General features: G+C 39.3%; 1 protein-coding gene across 11 annotated transcripts in view; it reads left to right on the forward strand.

Moving 5' to 3' along the window:
* Positions 1 to 16,263, forward strand: part of camta1a (calmodulin binding transcription activator 1a) — a 439,144-nt gene that overhangs the window by 50,365 nt on the left and 372,516 nt on the right. The window lies entirely within an intron of this gene.

Consider the following 16,263-nt stretch of genomic DNA (forward strand, 5'->3'; position numbering starts at 1 on the left):
CAATCTGTTACTAAGTTATTTGTTAGAGAGAGAGAAAAAAAAAACTATTCACAGGCCGTCTGTAAATGTGTAAGAAATATTTTTCTGAGCTTTGCCATGGTAATATCGTCACAATTTAGAGAAAGTTTAATAAAGTAATTGTTATGCCTGGACAATACAACCATATGATGTCGATATTGTGATTATAACACCATCGTAATACACGTGTCACTGTTGTTGTTTTGTCTCGTGTCAGCGCTCCTTTGTTACACCCTGCAAAAAGTAACCAACACGACATTAAGAACTATTTCAGTAGCAATTCTTTCATTTTTCTCTCTTTTCTCATTATGTTGCTGCACATGATCAAAATCAAAACGTATAGCGACACTTTTGGCACTTCGCAAAACCTCAGCAAAATGATATATCATTAAATATTTTTGTCTTGTTATAATAATAAGTCTCGTTGCCCTAATCCTATTGATGGTTTTAATTTTAGTCTTCAATTGGTGAAAAACAGACACAAATTTAATACCTGCCCTACGGTATTCATTTATACATGCAATCGCCATTCTCAAAGTGAGCTTCAGGCTGCTAATCAGACTGCAGCTGCTAAATGAATGTATTTGCCTGGACACTACCCTGTATTTTACACTTTCCCATCGAAACACTTGCTATTCATTAAACACGCAGAATGGCAAGATGTGTCCGTTTGCTCATACGCAGCAAAATCATCAGTGTTGATTTAACACCCGCGGTGTTGAATTTACGCCCTACGGTGTTTATATAAGTCCATTGGACAAAAATGAACACTCTGGGTGTTAATTCAACACTAGGGATTTTACTGTGTATGAAAGACGTGATCCTGCATATCCCCAGGGTCTCTGTCTTTGGATTTCAAAACGCATCATTGAGTAATAATATTGTACTGAGAAATTTTTATATATAAAAGAAAGAAGTACAGCACCGCTATTGAAGCATGAAGAGCTTCGTTTAGATTATTTATCACTTTCTTGTGGGCCAATGACTCGGTCCATCTCATTCACGTTTTTAGTCTTATGCACAGTGATGAGGGTGAACTGACCCCTGGAAAATGCTCCGTTCTAGTTTCCTGCAACCTGTTAACATGTCCTGTTGTCCAGCTGCCTGTTTGCTGACACGTTGGCTTTTCCAGTGAGTGAGCTGCCTGCCAATATTGGACCGTGTTCACAAACGAGACAACACTCTATACATCTATAAATAGCACTGTCACACTTAGATCAAATGAGCTCACCACTTTGAAAGCCAGCGTAATTGCCGCGATTTTCCTCCTTCGGGCATTTATTTTGTGAATGAGACATTTGCAGGAACTGAGTAACACATTCTGATTAGCACGTTGGCCTGACCGTTAGGCAAACCGTAATTTTAATTGTTTGTTTAATTTCATTTGAGGATAACAACACAGAGGTGATGAATATAGATGCTCATCGATTCATTAAAAAAAAAGCACACATACAAATGTAAAACAGTTTCATTCTCCAAACAACCAATTTTAAACCTGTCAAATGTAAAGTACTCGCCAGTTTTGAATTGCTTTATTTTGCTTGATAGAGAAGGTCAATAGAGTCAGAAACACTTTAGACCACATTAACATGAACAGCTAGCAGTAAAAGCTTTCCGTTCGCTTGAGTTTATGAATGAAAGCTCTGTAATAAATTCTGAATGAAAGCTGTGCTTTATTATTAACCTCTATTATGACCTCTATTATTATGACCTCTATTATTATTTAAGATTTCTCTCAATGTTAATTTCGAGATCTCACTTAAATCTCACTTTCTCTTTAAAGTGCTACACTAGATAAAGAAAAGATCCTTCCAGATACTCAGAGCATACAAAGATAATTATGCCAGACACAGATGACAACCTGCTTCATGAAGACAACATAAAGATTCCATATAGACACCACAATCGCATCATGTCCTACTCAGTAAGCCATGTGGATGTCCCTGGGTGGATTATAAGCTGGGCCATGGCTCCTGCTGAGACTGCAGGCTCCTGCGATAGCTCAAAATGAATGGCGTCCCATCGTCCTGGGAACTGTTTGAAAAAAGAACTGGGAATGATGAGAGCTCATGATTGGGACAATTGTGGGACTGTAAAAAAAAAAAAAACAATTATTAGCAACGATGACTTTTTGGAAGCATCTGCCGAACATCTGTCTCACCAGGGGCCGGATTCAAAAAAACTTGCTGTAGTTGTTTACGATTAGGCCTTAGCACACTGAGATCCTGATTTCTGAATAAAGAGAAATAATATCCGTGTGTGCGGTTAGCTGGTGTTTTGTGTAGGTGACTTTCCAAAGAATAATTGTGTAAATGATGTCCAATTCGATTTGAACGCACAATGAAGTACGTAGCCATGAGTAAAAAGCCTAAACCAAAAACCTGTTTATAGACGCTCTTTAAATGCTGTTAGCATTAGAGGTGCACGTATGTAGCAGATATCTAATATAAAAGCAACTTTACTGGGATAAAACTGTGAAATATTCATTTTGAGAAACTTTCTCATTATTTTCAGATACCCAGGCTCAATTTTGAAAAAAAAAAAACCTTTAATAATATAATGCTTCTGTTTTTCTTAGCAGAATAATCCTTAAGCAAAATGAATACCTGCCCATCAGTGTTATTAATTTGTGCACACAATTGTCATTTCAGAAGTGTCTTTCCTAAATTTAGCTCATTCGATAGACACAGTCCTCAATAATAAACCATCGTGTTAGTTTTGGGGTGTTATCAGGTCTGCACATGTTTTTACACAGTATATAATTTTACGGAAATTTCTTATTGTCTGAATGTGTTAATAACTGGGGAAATTATATTATATTTGCACTCTGACCGGATTTTGTGATGGCCGTGTATGGTTGTAATTGATCGGTAAATACACATCATGTGAAAGAAAAAGGAAGTCGCTTGGTCTGAAAGGACGATATAGATGCGTGCATGTTTGGAATAAAAGACTTAAGGCACTGTAGTGTTAATCTCCTTTCCGAGCTCTTGGCCCGCTGAGCAGATTTTGTTTGTGCGACTTCCTGTTGCTCTTTTTCACAGTACTTGGTGCAACCGCGTTATTTCGCTCTCCTGTTACATCCTTACAGCACTTTTAGATTGTTTTAGATGCTATTTTTTTTCTGTGTAATTAATATCGCACTTTTCTTGACATTTGTAGTGCGGTTACCTTTGTTTCTCTATAGGGTTCCCTTTTGTAAGTGATATTTCTTTGTACAATAGTTGCTTTAAATATCGCACAAAGAATCATCATTCAGAACGGAAACCATCATGGATACTTCCTTTATCCGATCATCTTACATAATACATCTTTTCCGCTAGTTTCCTCCTAATGACCCAAACTCCAGATACGTCTTCCTGTTTTTCTTCCTGTCGACGTGCTATGTTTTGTGGAAATCTAGCATATGGCAGTGTCCATGACTGAGGTAACACATAGAGAACAGAACTATTTTTCACTCCTACCATCTGTCCATTCAAAAAAAAAAAAAGAAGAAGAAGCTGCACCCAAAATGAATGTTGTTTCCATCCTGCTGCTGAGGCGCCTTCAGAAGCCTGGCTCCGTGCTGTGCTACTCAACCAGGAGTCTCGAGCGTTCTGTTACGCTCCTGCCTTCTGCGAGAATGAGAAAGCAGGATCGGCCTCTGGATTCAGCTAAAATTTGTGCAGGTCCAGCTACGTTCTTTTCTTGCTTTAAAGGGTACAGATAGGCAATTAACATGAGTGAATGCTGATAACAGTTACCTTTTAATCCTTTAGTGATTATATAAATAGATTATAACCATAAGTATTTGTTTTGTTTCGTAGTGACACTTCACATTATGACTTTGAACTTGAATGAATGTGCATTTCTTCCCGATCTGGTCATTTGCCAATACCCCCCCAGCAGCCAGTTCTCCCTCATCACATGACAGCTACTAACAGGGGAGGGTGAAGGCTAACACTTATGGTTAGGGGCGGCTGTGGCTCAGGTGGTAGAGCGGGTTGTCCACTAATCGTCGGGTAGGCGGTTCGATTCCCGGCCCATATGACTCCACATGAAGAAGTGTCCTTGGGCAAGATGCTGAACCAAGTGAGCGCCTTGCATGGCAGCTCTGCTACCATTGGTGTGTGTGGGTGAATAGTGAACAGTTTAAAGCACTTTGTAGAACCGCTATGGTTAAAAAAGTGCTATGTAAGTGCAGACAGTTTACAATTTAACACGTGCGTCCTTCGAGACAAGCACAAACAACTACTGCATTATTTTTGAGCTGCTGCTCAGGTTGTGTCACAGGGTAGCGTAAGACACTTGGAGGAAAACACTACCTGCCCTCGTCCGCATACATGAGCTCAAAGACACTTTTGATTGGTTAGTGTCGCTGTGAATGGCAGGGGAGAAACAATATGCCATCCCTCCCACCCACAGAGCATAGCCAGATTTGCTCTTTAAGACTCATGGTCAAAGAGTCTGTTCTCCATCTTTTAAAAAAAAAATGGTTACTTCATTAATTAGTCTGTGAAAACTATTCCCTTTGTTGATGAACTGCTTTTAGCTAAATAATGTACTTAAAGGTGTCATGTCACAGCAAACCAGTGACTACCTTTCCCATCTTGCATTGCGGACTACAAACATGGCCACCATAGACTGCGATTCCCAAAACACTCATTCATTTTAATCACACACAATCACACCACAGTTTAAAAGGACTTTCAAGGCTTTCACTCTTTGCAAAGTATTGAGTGTTATCACCGTACCAAGCGTTCGTACCCTGTTCCTTATTTTGAGTCATGTTCTTTGATCTTGTTTCTGGTTTCTCGTTCTCCATTCTTGCCTTGCCTCGTTTATGCCTGATTACAGATCGCCTGTATGTTTTTGACCACGTTATTGTCTCATGATTTGGATTCGTCTGCCTGCCTCTCTTTATTAAAAGCTTTGATCTGCACTTGCATCCTTCCTAACCTTCTTTACATTAATAACGTGACAAAAGGCATGCGATTGTCCACGACAGAGAACCTGCTACAGGAGCTGGATGGTTGATTCACTCGGAGTCACGCGAGCTATAACTATAGTAACAATTTAACAAGATTAGCACGCGTGATAGAATAGCGCCGTAATAATGTGGCTATTGCAGCGACCAGGCTTCGTTCCTCAGTTCAGGTGAGAGCGTGGAGTTTTTGAGTTTATCCAGGCCTTTGAAAATACATCATCAAATCATGTTGGATGGACAAAAACAAATTGCGTTAATGTAACTCCTTTCAATCACAAAGAACTGACGCAAGCGTCTGAATGAAGTAAATTCAATGAGCTTTTTTCCCCCAGCGTATGCCAATCAGTTCTGCTACAGTATTTTTTCAAGTGCTTGGTTCAATCCGCTAAAATACTTTTCTGGGTAGGCGTCTTGACAGAGGTCCGCCACTTGACGACCTCTGCCTCAGATGTAGTTTTGCGAACAAAAAAAAGAACTTTTTTTTTAGTCAACTAAAATCCAATGTTTGATGGAAAGTCTTTTTAAATGGCTTGGTGGATTAGATTAGTGTGTGAGCCTGGTTATATATTTAGAGATATTTACTAAGGCCTGAGCCTTTGAAGGATTTTTTTTTTTTTTCAGGATTCTATCCTTTCCCATAAAACAAGAGAGCGAATAAAATGGCCAATTTGGAAGCTATGGGAAAGCGATTTTAGGAGACAAATGATTATGATGCGAATGAAATTTCCTGTGCTCATTATTCAGCCACATTTGAGATGTACACAGGGCGGCATTAACGTGACTTTGGAAGAGGAATTGGAGAGTAATAACTCATAAAACAAAGTAATTAGTACGAGCGGCGGTAACACGGTGACCCCCATTCATCAACACAATTGCTCTTGTGTGTTTCAAATGTGCAGCAAATTTATTTATTTTATTGCATTAATACTGTAAGGCTTTGTAGCCACGTTTTGGACGACTGCTGAGCTGGAGGACAGAGCAGGAGACTGCTGGGGACTGAGGTGCTTGTCTGGGTTTTGTGCCGAAACAAAGCTCTTCCACGCTCTGAAGGACATGAAGGCTGCAGGTGGTTCCCAAGCTAGAAGCAGAAAAGGCTAATCCAAGGTCTGTAGGCAGCTTTATTAAAGGAAGTGTAATTAGCCACCAAGGAAGGTGGGCTAAAGGGGAGACCTGAGATAATTGAAGCCTGGAGAGGGAGCTATACGCGCAGCCTGATGTCCCGTGGCATTAGTTCTTAAGGTCATCTTGCCTGAAGGGCTGGGGAGCCAATGGTTCAAGTGCAGTTTAAATGTTACTTCCAGGCCAGGCATATAGCAATCGTGCCGAGCTCTGCACTGAATAAACTTCAGTGAATGTGCGTATGAAAATCTCCCATAAGTGCTTCTCTGAAGTGTGTCCCACGCTACCCGAGTGCCGAATACACCTCATCGTTGCGTAATTAACATATTACTTTTTGTTGTCGTTTTTTGAGGGTGACTTTGTGTGGTGCAGGAAAACTCAATTCAGAAACTAAGTAAGATAACCTAAACAGTAAGATAAGGCGCCTGTACGCTTTAATCAACATTCGCTCTCCATTAGAAAATCAATAGCTTTTGATGAGAGGGTGGCTTTCCTGTTGCAAGTGTGACAACAACAATGTCAACCACGAGCCTCACCTTTTTAAACAGCGGTTACCTTTGTTTATTAAGAACTCAGTTCTTTTAACGTTGAAGGAAATGTTCAGTTTATTACCTCAAGCTCGACTGTCAAATGAATCTGTTTGGAACTGAATTAGCTTGGAGAAAAGGTTCTGTCACGGTTAAAGTTAAGGATGCATCCATAACATTTTTTTCAGACCGATCATGTGTATCGCTAAATGGTTTTGGTACTTGTTAATACTGATACAGAAATGATTAACCTATTTATTTAATACTTAATTAGGGGTGTCATGGAACATTTTATTTAGCTTCGTTTGTGTTTGTTTGGGTTTCCCTGGGTGTTGATCGTTGATCGTTTTAACTCGTTTATGTTAAATGAGTGCAGTAGCTAGTTACGTTAGTCATCTTGGATTGAGTAGGGTTGCAGTCGAGAGCAGGTTGTCCTTCACTTCAGAAAAGCACTTCTGTACAGCTGTAAGTAAAGCATGCGCCATTGTCTTCACTGCGTTGGAAATCCTTATTGTTGTCAATGACCAATAGTGGTTGATTGTCAGGAACAGCATACTGGTTAAGCAATGAACTGCTTGTTGCTAATGAACTCCTCATGCTGAGTTTCATGTTTCATGTTTAAGCAAATCAACTTTGCTTCGATTGCCACCGTGTCTGTCATCTTGTGTCATCTGTCAACAGCGTACAATAAGGCTACGTCACACAGCGTCAGCTGGTATCTGAGGAAGTATGAATATGAGTAAATGAGCATGGTATCAGACTAATATCCAATACCAGAATCAATATCAATGCATCCCTGGTTAAAAGGTTTAATAGATCAAAAACCATGCCATAAATGAAAGAATATACCAGCATGATCGAAGCATGACCTTTATAACCACAAATATGCCTCAAGAACAGAATGACCTGGTTACAGTTATACCCTAAGAAGCCTGAAGATCGCTGAGACAATGACTCATGGACAGATTAGATGAAGATTAACCTGAGAGAACTTTTGAGCGAGGTGTAGAAGGGGGAAAAAAACCTGAACACTTCCACTTTTATCGTCTTTATTGACGACGTGACTGCCGGCAGCACTGACAGAGTGAGTTTCTAAAGTGAACAGAAGCATCTTTACTGCTCAGATCCAACCAAATGCCTCAGAACTCAGTAGATGGCACTTTTTCTCACAGCAGGACGATGACCTGAAACCTATTGCTAAAGCAACTGTGGAGCTTTTCACAGTCAATCACCCAACCTGAATCCAACCGAGCATGCATTTCACTTACACAAGACAAGACGGAAGGCAAAAGCACCCAAAACAGGCTATAACTGACAAATGGGTGCATTACAAGCCTGGCAGAGCATCACTAAGGAAGATATTCTGTGTCTCTAAGCAGTCAGTGATTGCAAACGCAAGTACTAAACACTATTTAAGATAACGTTAAAAGGAAAAATCCCCCACGAACGACTTGCATATTAATCTTTATAATATAAATGATCTTCAGGGGAGTTCGAGACTTAGTTTGTGATGAAATTCTGAGGTTTTTTTCTAGTCGAAACTACTTTCCTTGACATGTTAACAGATTCATACATTACCCACAATGCCATTCCTTTTCCTGCATACAGTGGTCCCGGTGGGATTTAAGCCCTCTATACCTGTAGAGAGCAATGCAGCAGAGTTTTAGTCCTTTAGTCTGTTAATACCACCGTCAGTACCATCGTTCTCGTCACCTTGTAGATCGCGAACTAGCTCAGCAGACTCACTGTTGTAACTCAAAGTTTGCCGCATTGCATTCTGGGAATTTTGAGTCCAGAGTTTGGAGGTATCTTCACTACTTCTATGTTGGATTAATTTGACATTGAACGTCGCTGAGAAATGGCGAGTGAGAAAAGAAGCTAACGCTCTTATGTTTTTAACGGCGAAACCTGACCGTTATCCGTTATGCATTTGAGATCATTTAAACATTTTCTCCAATTAAACACCATTTTAACCGCGCTCCGTGACGTCAGAGAAGCACAAAACACTTACATCTCACAGAATAACAAATCACCAACCATCCAAGCAACCAATTATCACCAGAATTGCTAGTTACTCCCAGGACCTTAAAACAGGAAATGATCATACATAAATGTCAAGAGAATCTCCAGAAAAGGTTCTGTTTGCTTGCATTGGGCGTTGTAAATCCTCACAAATGTATTCCTTTGCAGTCCCACATTAATGTTCGAGCTCATCTGAGCTTCCAGCAGAGACAGAACTCTTTGAATAGTAGCACAGCGATGTGGGCATTGTTCGTTAGATTATAGAAACCTTGACTGAATATTGAAGCTGCATTTAAAATGCAACAGTCCAGAGAATGGCTGAAGGACAGATCCCCTGAAGGATAGTACCTGTCTTGTATTATTTGGACCTATCTTATTTTATGTATTCTATGTTATTTGTGTACCCAGTATGTATAATTATATATAATGTTTTAGTTAAGGGTATTGTACTCATTAGTGTCCATTCTGAGGGGGATGAGCTGCAGCTTCATACCATTTTATGTTTTTTTCTTATGGCCATTTGTTGCACTTGTTGGGGCGGCTGTGTCTCAGGTGGTACAGCGGGTTGTCCACTAATCGTAGGGTTGGCGGTTCGATTCCCGGCCCACATGACTCCACATGAAGAAGTGTCCTTTGGCAAGACACTGAACCCCAAGTTGCTCCTGATGGCAAGTTAGCACCTTGCATGGCAGCTCTGCTACCATTGGTGTGAGTGTGTAAATGGGTGAATGAGACACAGTGTAAAGTGCTATATAAGTGCAGACCACTTGATTCGACAATCGTCCAAAATAATACTTTTTAAAACATTAAAAAAAAGCTTTTTCCATTTTTCTCCCTAATTTGGTGACCTGGAAATTCCCACTCACCCGTCAGCGCTTCCCAATCATACGTCAAGCCAGCCAGCCGTATCTTTTTGAACTGTTGCACATGCTGCGTCACAGGACAACGTATCACTCTCAGAGGAAAGTGCTATCAACACTCTTCCACATACATGAACTCAGAGATGGCCACAGTTATTAGAGTTGCTGTGATTGGCAGAGGATTGAGAGCATGGCCTTCCCTCCCACCCTGAGAGAACGAACAATTTTACTCCATTGGGTCAAATAGCTGTGACATCGTCGGGATTGAAACTTGCGGTCTCTCGATGATAGCTAAAACATTTGTTAACGCCAAATGATCTGATGTAGATGCCAAAAATGAAATCTTATGTTAAAGGGGAGCTTAGCTCTCCCTGCTCATTGCGTATTACTGGTAAAAAAAAATTAAAAAAAAAAAGCTGCTTCATGTTTGAAGAGCTCTTGGTCTCTCTTCAGCCCGCTGTATATTTTGTATCACACCGAGCGGTCGTAGCTTCTACTAATGATCGCAGCCCTGATAGAAGTCCCACCACGCAAATGAACAGAGGAGCACTGACAGCAGGGGGGCTTTTTCTGAGATGGGATTTAAAATTGCTCTTTTCTCTCTCACCACTTTGATGAGAAATTACACTCGAATTAGTACGGCTGTTATTATTTAATTCCCTTTTCCCTGTCCAGATAATACCACTCTTCCCTCAAGGACAGTACGAACAGTCTGAAAAGACATGCAACAATGATATATTTTCACTGCAACCGTGTTGCGTGCTCTGTAAAAGCCAAAACAAACAGCAGCTTAGAAGTTCAGTTGTCATGTTTTCTTACCATCATTGAGTGTCCTTGCTCAACCATTGTCGAGTTATTTATTTATTTATTTATTTGGGAAATCTTGAGAAAAAAAAAAGTGTCATTTGAAGAGAATTACATATAATAACCATCTATGATGTGGAGAAGAATAGCGCTAGGTGCTGTTGGTGAAAGTGAAGTAGTGGCTTATCTCTGTGGCGAATGGGCCCATCAATCATAGCGCAATGATTTTTCGTTCATTTTGACCCATAATGGCCCTGTTTCCTCCAGTGCTTTCTGGATGGGATTAGTGATTGAACACCAAAGTGCGACAGACCTCCACAGTGTAAGTCGATTGGGCACCTAGATTGAAAAGTTGCTTTGAAACTTGCTTTGTTGTCTTGCCCCCAACCTGCACGACACATACACACATTTATTTACGATGTGCACATCTTTACAGTTCAGAGCATAGTACAAAGATGTACATGTGTCACCCGAGTACTGATGAGTCATTCACAAATGAGTTGACTCTTTGAGCTGGGTCTTTTAAGTGTAAAAATACCGATCCTGTGATGCTTTTGCTTCATTTCTAGCAATATTCCGCATTTATGATTCGCTAACACCATTAGACAGAGAGTGATAGTGAAACCTATTGAAATCTGAGTTGTTTGGTATTGCATACAAATTTACACCCAGTTCGAATGAGAATGTGTTTCGATTTCAGCATGAGAGGCAGCGTGACCTTTATGGAAAAATGACGAACATTTCACATGTGATCACAGGGCTGGGCGATATGACGGAAATATCATATCACGATACTTGAGGACATTTCTACGATACACAATGCATATCACGATATACAATTTAGTTCACAAACTGTCTGCAAAACAGTAGTAAAATAATCCAAAAAAAAAAGTTAAACTGAGTTTGACAATACTTTTCTTTAACGCCTACAAAGCCAAAGAAATTAATGACATCAAATCACCAGCATCCATTCAGTACCATTTCATTTGTAATGATTAAAAACATTTTAAAAATACATCGCCATACCAGCGATATCTCGGAAAAGTGTACCGCGTAATCATTTATCACAATATCGATATTACATCCCACCCATATGTGATCAGAATATTTTCATACTGTATGTGTTTATGTGAATAACGTGAATAATATGGTATCAAATGTGAAAATGTGAGACATCACACGAACGCCACATGCCCTACACATGTAAAAAATATATATATATATATATATATATATATATATATATATATATATATATATATATATATATATATAAATTAGCACGTAGAAATAAATTCATCTGAAAAATTGAATGAATCGTGAAAATGTGAAAAAAAACACCCACTATATGTGAAAATAAATGAATCTTATGAGAAATTAACATGTTAAAACAAAACCATGTCCTATAAGTGAAAATAAATGTGAAAAAAATCATTGAAAAGTTACTTAAAATTAAAATAAAAATAATGATGTGAATAAAATCATGAAGACATAATCGGTCTGGAGGAAAGTATATGTGGAATTCATGTGATAGTAGATGGTAATGGGCAAATCAAGTCCAGATGCTGTAGGCACAATAATCATACTGTGTTTTATAATGCAAATATAATAGCACCTTGCAACCTTTTTATAAATGTATTTACAACCAACACAAGGCAAAGTAGCCTGTAATGCTATGTTAATATTGATAAGGCAGAGAAGCATTTTATTGAACAATTTAAACGATTGACAGCAATGAGTCCTTGGAAGTCAAAAGAGTTGGCTCTTATTACTGAACTGAGCTGAGTGCTTTGACTAACAGAAACATCTGAAGAAAGATATGTTACACCTTATCTTCCACACTCTTTAGATTATGTATGCAAAAAATGCATTAACATCTGATATGATCAACATGGAGGTACTCATTTTTGTGTAGAGGAATGTTGCCAGGAAAATAATATCTAGAGCTGAAGCGTCAATTATCTTAAGATCCTTTATCATTTAACACAACACAACCGGTGCTACATGCAGGATTAACATTCATCTGATCATTTGATGAATGCTTTCTTTCAGCTACTAATTTTCAAACCTACAACAGACACGTTGTATCTCTGGGTGCTAGCACCAGCCTGCAGCATGGCTGCCTTGCTCGTGTGTGTATTTTTTGTAATCTAATGATTCTGTAATTACATGGTGATGTTTAAACCGACTCTATGGGACACCAGTCCAGAGTGGTCGTAATGGGAGAGAGTTCAGCACAGGAATGGTTGATGTGTACTGAGGCGGGTGCATGCGGCATCTATGCCAGTTCAGCTCAGCGGCCATTCACACTGTGCTATGATTCCCTGCTCCATCTGTCCTAAATGTGCACACACACACACCCACACACACACACACACACACACACACACACACACACATAACACCATGTCTGCACCTGGTGAGCGATTTTTAAGGAAACAAAACATAGCACTGGAAAGTAAGTACATAAGTAAGTAAGCAAGTAGTTACTTTCATACGTCAGTGCTAAAAAGTAAGTAAAATTAGTATTGCATGGGAACTAAGTACATAAGTCGATACGTAAGTAAGTAAGTAAGTAAGCGAGCAAACGAGTAGGTGCAGTCCAATACCAGTTCTACATCGTAAGTAAAATTAGTATTGCAAAATAACTAAGTACATAAGTAGTTAAGCATATACATACATACATACATACATACAAACTTACATGCAGTAAGTAACACTAATATTACAAGTGTAGTTAGTAAGTAAGTAAGTAACTATGTAAGCAAGTAGGTACGTAAAATAAGTATTACAAAATAACAAAGTGATTACATAAGTAGGTACATAAAGTAAGTAAGTAAGCAAGCAGGTACAGTCCTATGTCAGTGCTACAAAGTAAATAAAATCAAAATTACAAGTGTACTGTAGTAAGTACAACTGTTCAAAGTGCCAGAGAAATTTATATTTAACAAGATTTTTCATCAGTTAATGCCCTCCACTACTTTATTAATGAACAGTCAGTTGTAACAGTGAGGTGGTCCATAAGGATCTAGAAGCAGTATGTATACAAAGCATGTCTGCTGTGTGAAAGGGGAACAGTCTATTTAGGGCTTTAAAAACAAACAATAAATCCTTATACTTTTAAAATGAGCTAGAAGCCAATAAATGAAAGGTAACATCAAGGTAATGTGATCCATTTTGTCTGCATCTGAAAGAAGTTGAGTACAGTACATGACAGTAACCCAAACGGGATGAAATGAAAGCATGAATAAATTGTTCTAGGCCACATGAAGAAAGAAATGGCATAATATTGGTTATTGTTCAGAGCTAAAAGAAGTTGCCTTTAACAGCTGCATTGATTTGCATTGACTGTTCAGATTTAAGCTCTGGGACAAAAATGATCCCAAGGTAATTTGTAAAAGCTTTAATCTATTTAATAGTCATGCCCATACCAATGTTCCAGGGCTTTCTTGGAATATGGGAAACCTTCTTTTTTTTTTTTTTTAAAGGAAAAAAAAGCTTTCATATTTACTTGTCATAGGTTGTCATATTTGTTCTCTATAGTGTGACAGGACAGGAAGAGATGTCTGAATTTTTAATGCATTTGAATGCCTGGGGATGAAATATTGTTTTGTGTTTTGTGTCCTCTTGTAGTAGTGTAACTTTTTATGTGGTGATGTGGAAGAATAAAGAGACTTATAGAGTACAGGTATGTCAGATTTTTTGGGACTGATAGGTTTTCCTCCTCCCCGATGTCGCCCAGAAGAGCATGGGTCCCTTTTGAGTCTAGTTCCTTTCAAGATTCTTTCTTTATTCTGTGTCACACCATCACCTCTGCGTTGCTCATTAGAAAAATAGATATAGACTTAGATTGCTCTAAAGCTGCTTTGTGAGGGGAAAAAATGAATTTATTCATCACAATTTACTGGAAAATATTTGTATATATTTTTGCAGTGGGAGGCACGGTGGCACTTCCAGGGTCGAGGGTGCGATTCCCGGCTCTGCCACGTGGTTTGCATGTTCTCTCCCGTGCTTTCGGGGTTTCCTCCGGGTACTCTGGTTTCCTCCCCAGTCCAAAAACATGCGACGTAGGCTGATTGGCATCTCTAGATTGTTCGTAGTGTGTGAATGGGTGTGTGTGATTGTGGGATAGGTTCCAGACTCCCCTGCGACTCTGTATAGGATAAGCAGTACAGAAAATGGTTGTATTGAAATACTCATGCTTTCTAGCTGAATTAATGCAGGAAAATATAATTAATAAATGTTTTTAGATTGTACATATCTTTATATAAAACCTTAATGCAAGCTTGTCGATCAATTCCAGTCATTTTCACTTGCCTGGAAGACAAATGTGTTTGTTTATTTTATAAGCCCAGGATTAGGTCTGTATGCAGACTCCAGATAAATCCTGCTTATTTGCATTGAAGCTTCTCATAGTAAGTCCAGAACACAAGGGTTTAAATCCAAGTAGATTTAACCCAAGCTGTTTTCTCGTAGTATTTGCTAATTACTCGTTTATGCATTTTTGTTTGACTTCAGACCCGCAGAGACAAGCGTGAAGGAAGCATATGTGGAAAATGTAAACATGTGTCATTCGCATCCTCAGAGCACATCCAGAGTCAGTTTTGCATATTGCTTAAATTATATACATATATAATGACCCAAGTGTGTGGAACTAGCATATCAGGACATCATTGTAAAAGCATCATGTATACAAAGTGATAGAGGAAAATGGCTGGAGAAGAGCTGGCAATGTGGAAGTCCAGGAGGAATCAAATCATCAAATCATCACTATTACTGTGCCAGTTTTTTAATGTATTCTCTCTTTTTTGCCATTTGACATTGTGCTTGATGGCTGAGAAATGAGTATTTAATTACATCACTGATCTGGCTCAGTGAGCGTTAAGCTGGCATTTTGGGCTCTTCATCCTGACACCCTCGACTCTGTGCCATCTGGAACGCACCTCCGTCGCTGGCCGGAATGCCTTTAGGCTCTCAAAGTTCCTCAAAAACTGCTGAAAGCTGCTGACTTTGAGGAGTACTAGAATGCTTTATATTCTGCTCTGTGTCTGAGCTGATCAATAAGTGGCGAGAGAGGCACAAAGGTGTGGAGACCTTGTGACAGAGGCCAGAGTGGCTCTGTCATTATCGCCTCCATTATGATCCTGGCCTTAATGCTGAGATAGGCTCAGTGAGACGCTGAGACACCTGTCTGTCTGGGTCAACAAGTACTGCAATGGCTCACGCTGGCCTTTTTATAACTCGCTGCTATTGTTGAGCAAAGCTAGACATCAAATGATGAAGATCTGCCTTCAGAGGTTGGGCTTTTTTCTTATCTATGTATTTTCATTTCGGTTTACTTATAGAAGTTGGGCGATGACATAATATGATTACAATGGCATAATATTAACATAATGATACACTATTCTGATTAATGTTGATATTGTCAGGTGTTGGTACTTTTATACTAAATGTAACTAATCTGGTCATTTTATTTGCGCTCCTTTTTCCCCCCCTATTAAATACTCAAAAGCTTTGAGAATGCAGTTTTCCTGTAGCGTTTTTATTGGCAGGAAGTGAGAAAAATGAACCGGGTGAATTCCACGTTTGCAGTCGAAACACAGGCAGATGGTAGGATTATTCCTAATCATACCGTGAAACCAGGGTCAAAACCAGGTAAGATGGAAATGAGAAATAAGACTCAGAAATTAACAAAGCATGGTAAGACTTTGCAAAGGTGCCCTGACACAGCAGGGTGTAAATAGACAAGTTGATCAAGCGGTAAAACACAGAACCAGGTGAACACCGTCAACAAAAAAACCAATGGCAGGACAGGGGCAGAGACAGGACTAAAACAGAATCAAGCGCATCAGTCGAAATATAAATGAAAGCACTTGGAGAACTAGGAACAATAGCAAGCAGCGTTTGCGGCGGTGGGAACTCGCACTGAGAGGGGAAATCGATGGCG

Source organism: Ictalurus punctatus, chromosome 15, assembly GCF_001660625.3.
Source record: "Ictalurus punctatus breed USDA103 chromosome 15, Coco_2.0, whole genome shotgun sequence".
Classification (NCBI taxonomy): domain Eukaryota; kingdom Metazoa; phylum Chordata; class Actinopteri; order Siluriformes; family Ictaluridae; genus Ictalurus; species Ictalurus punctatus.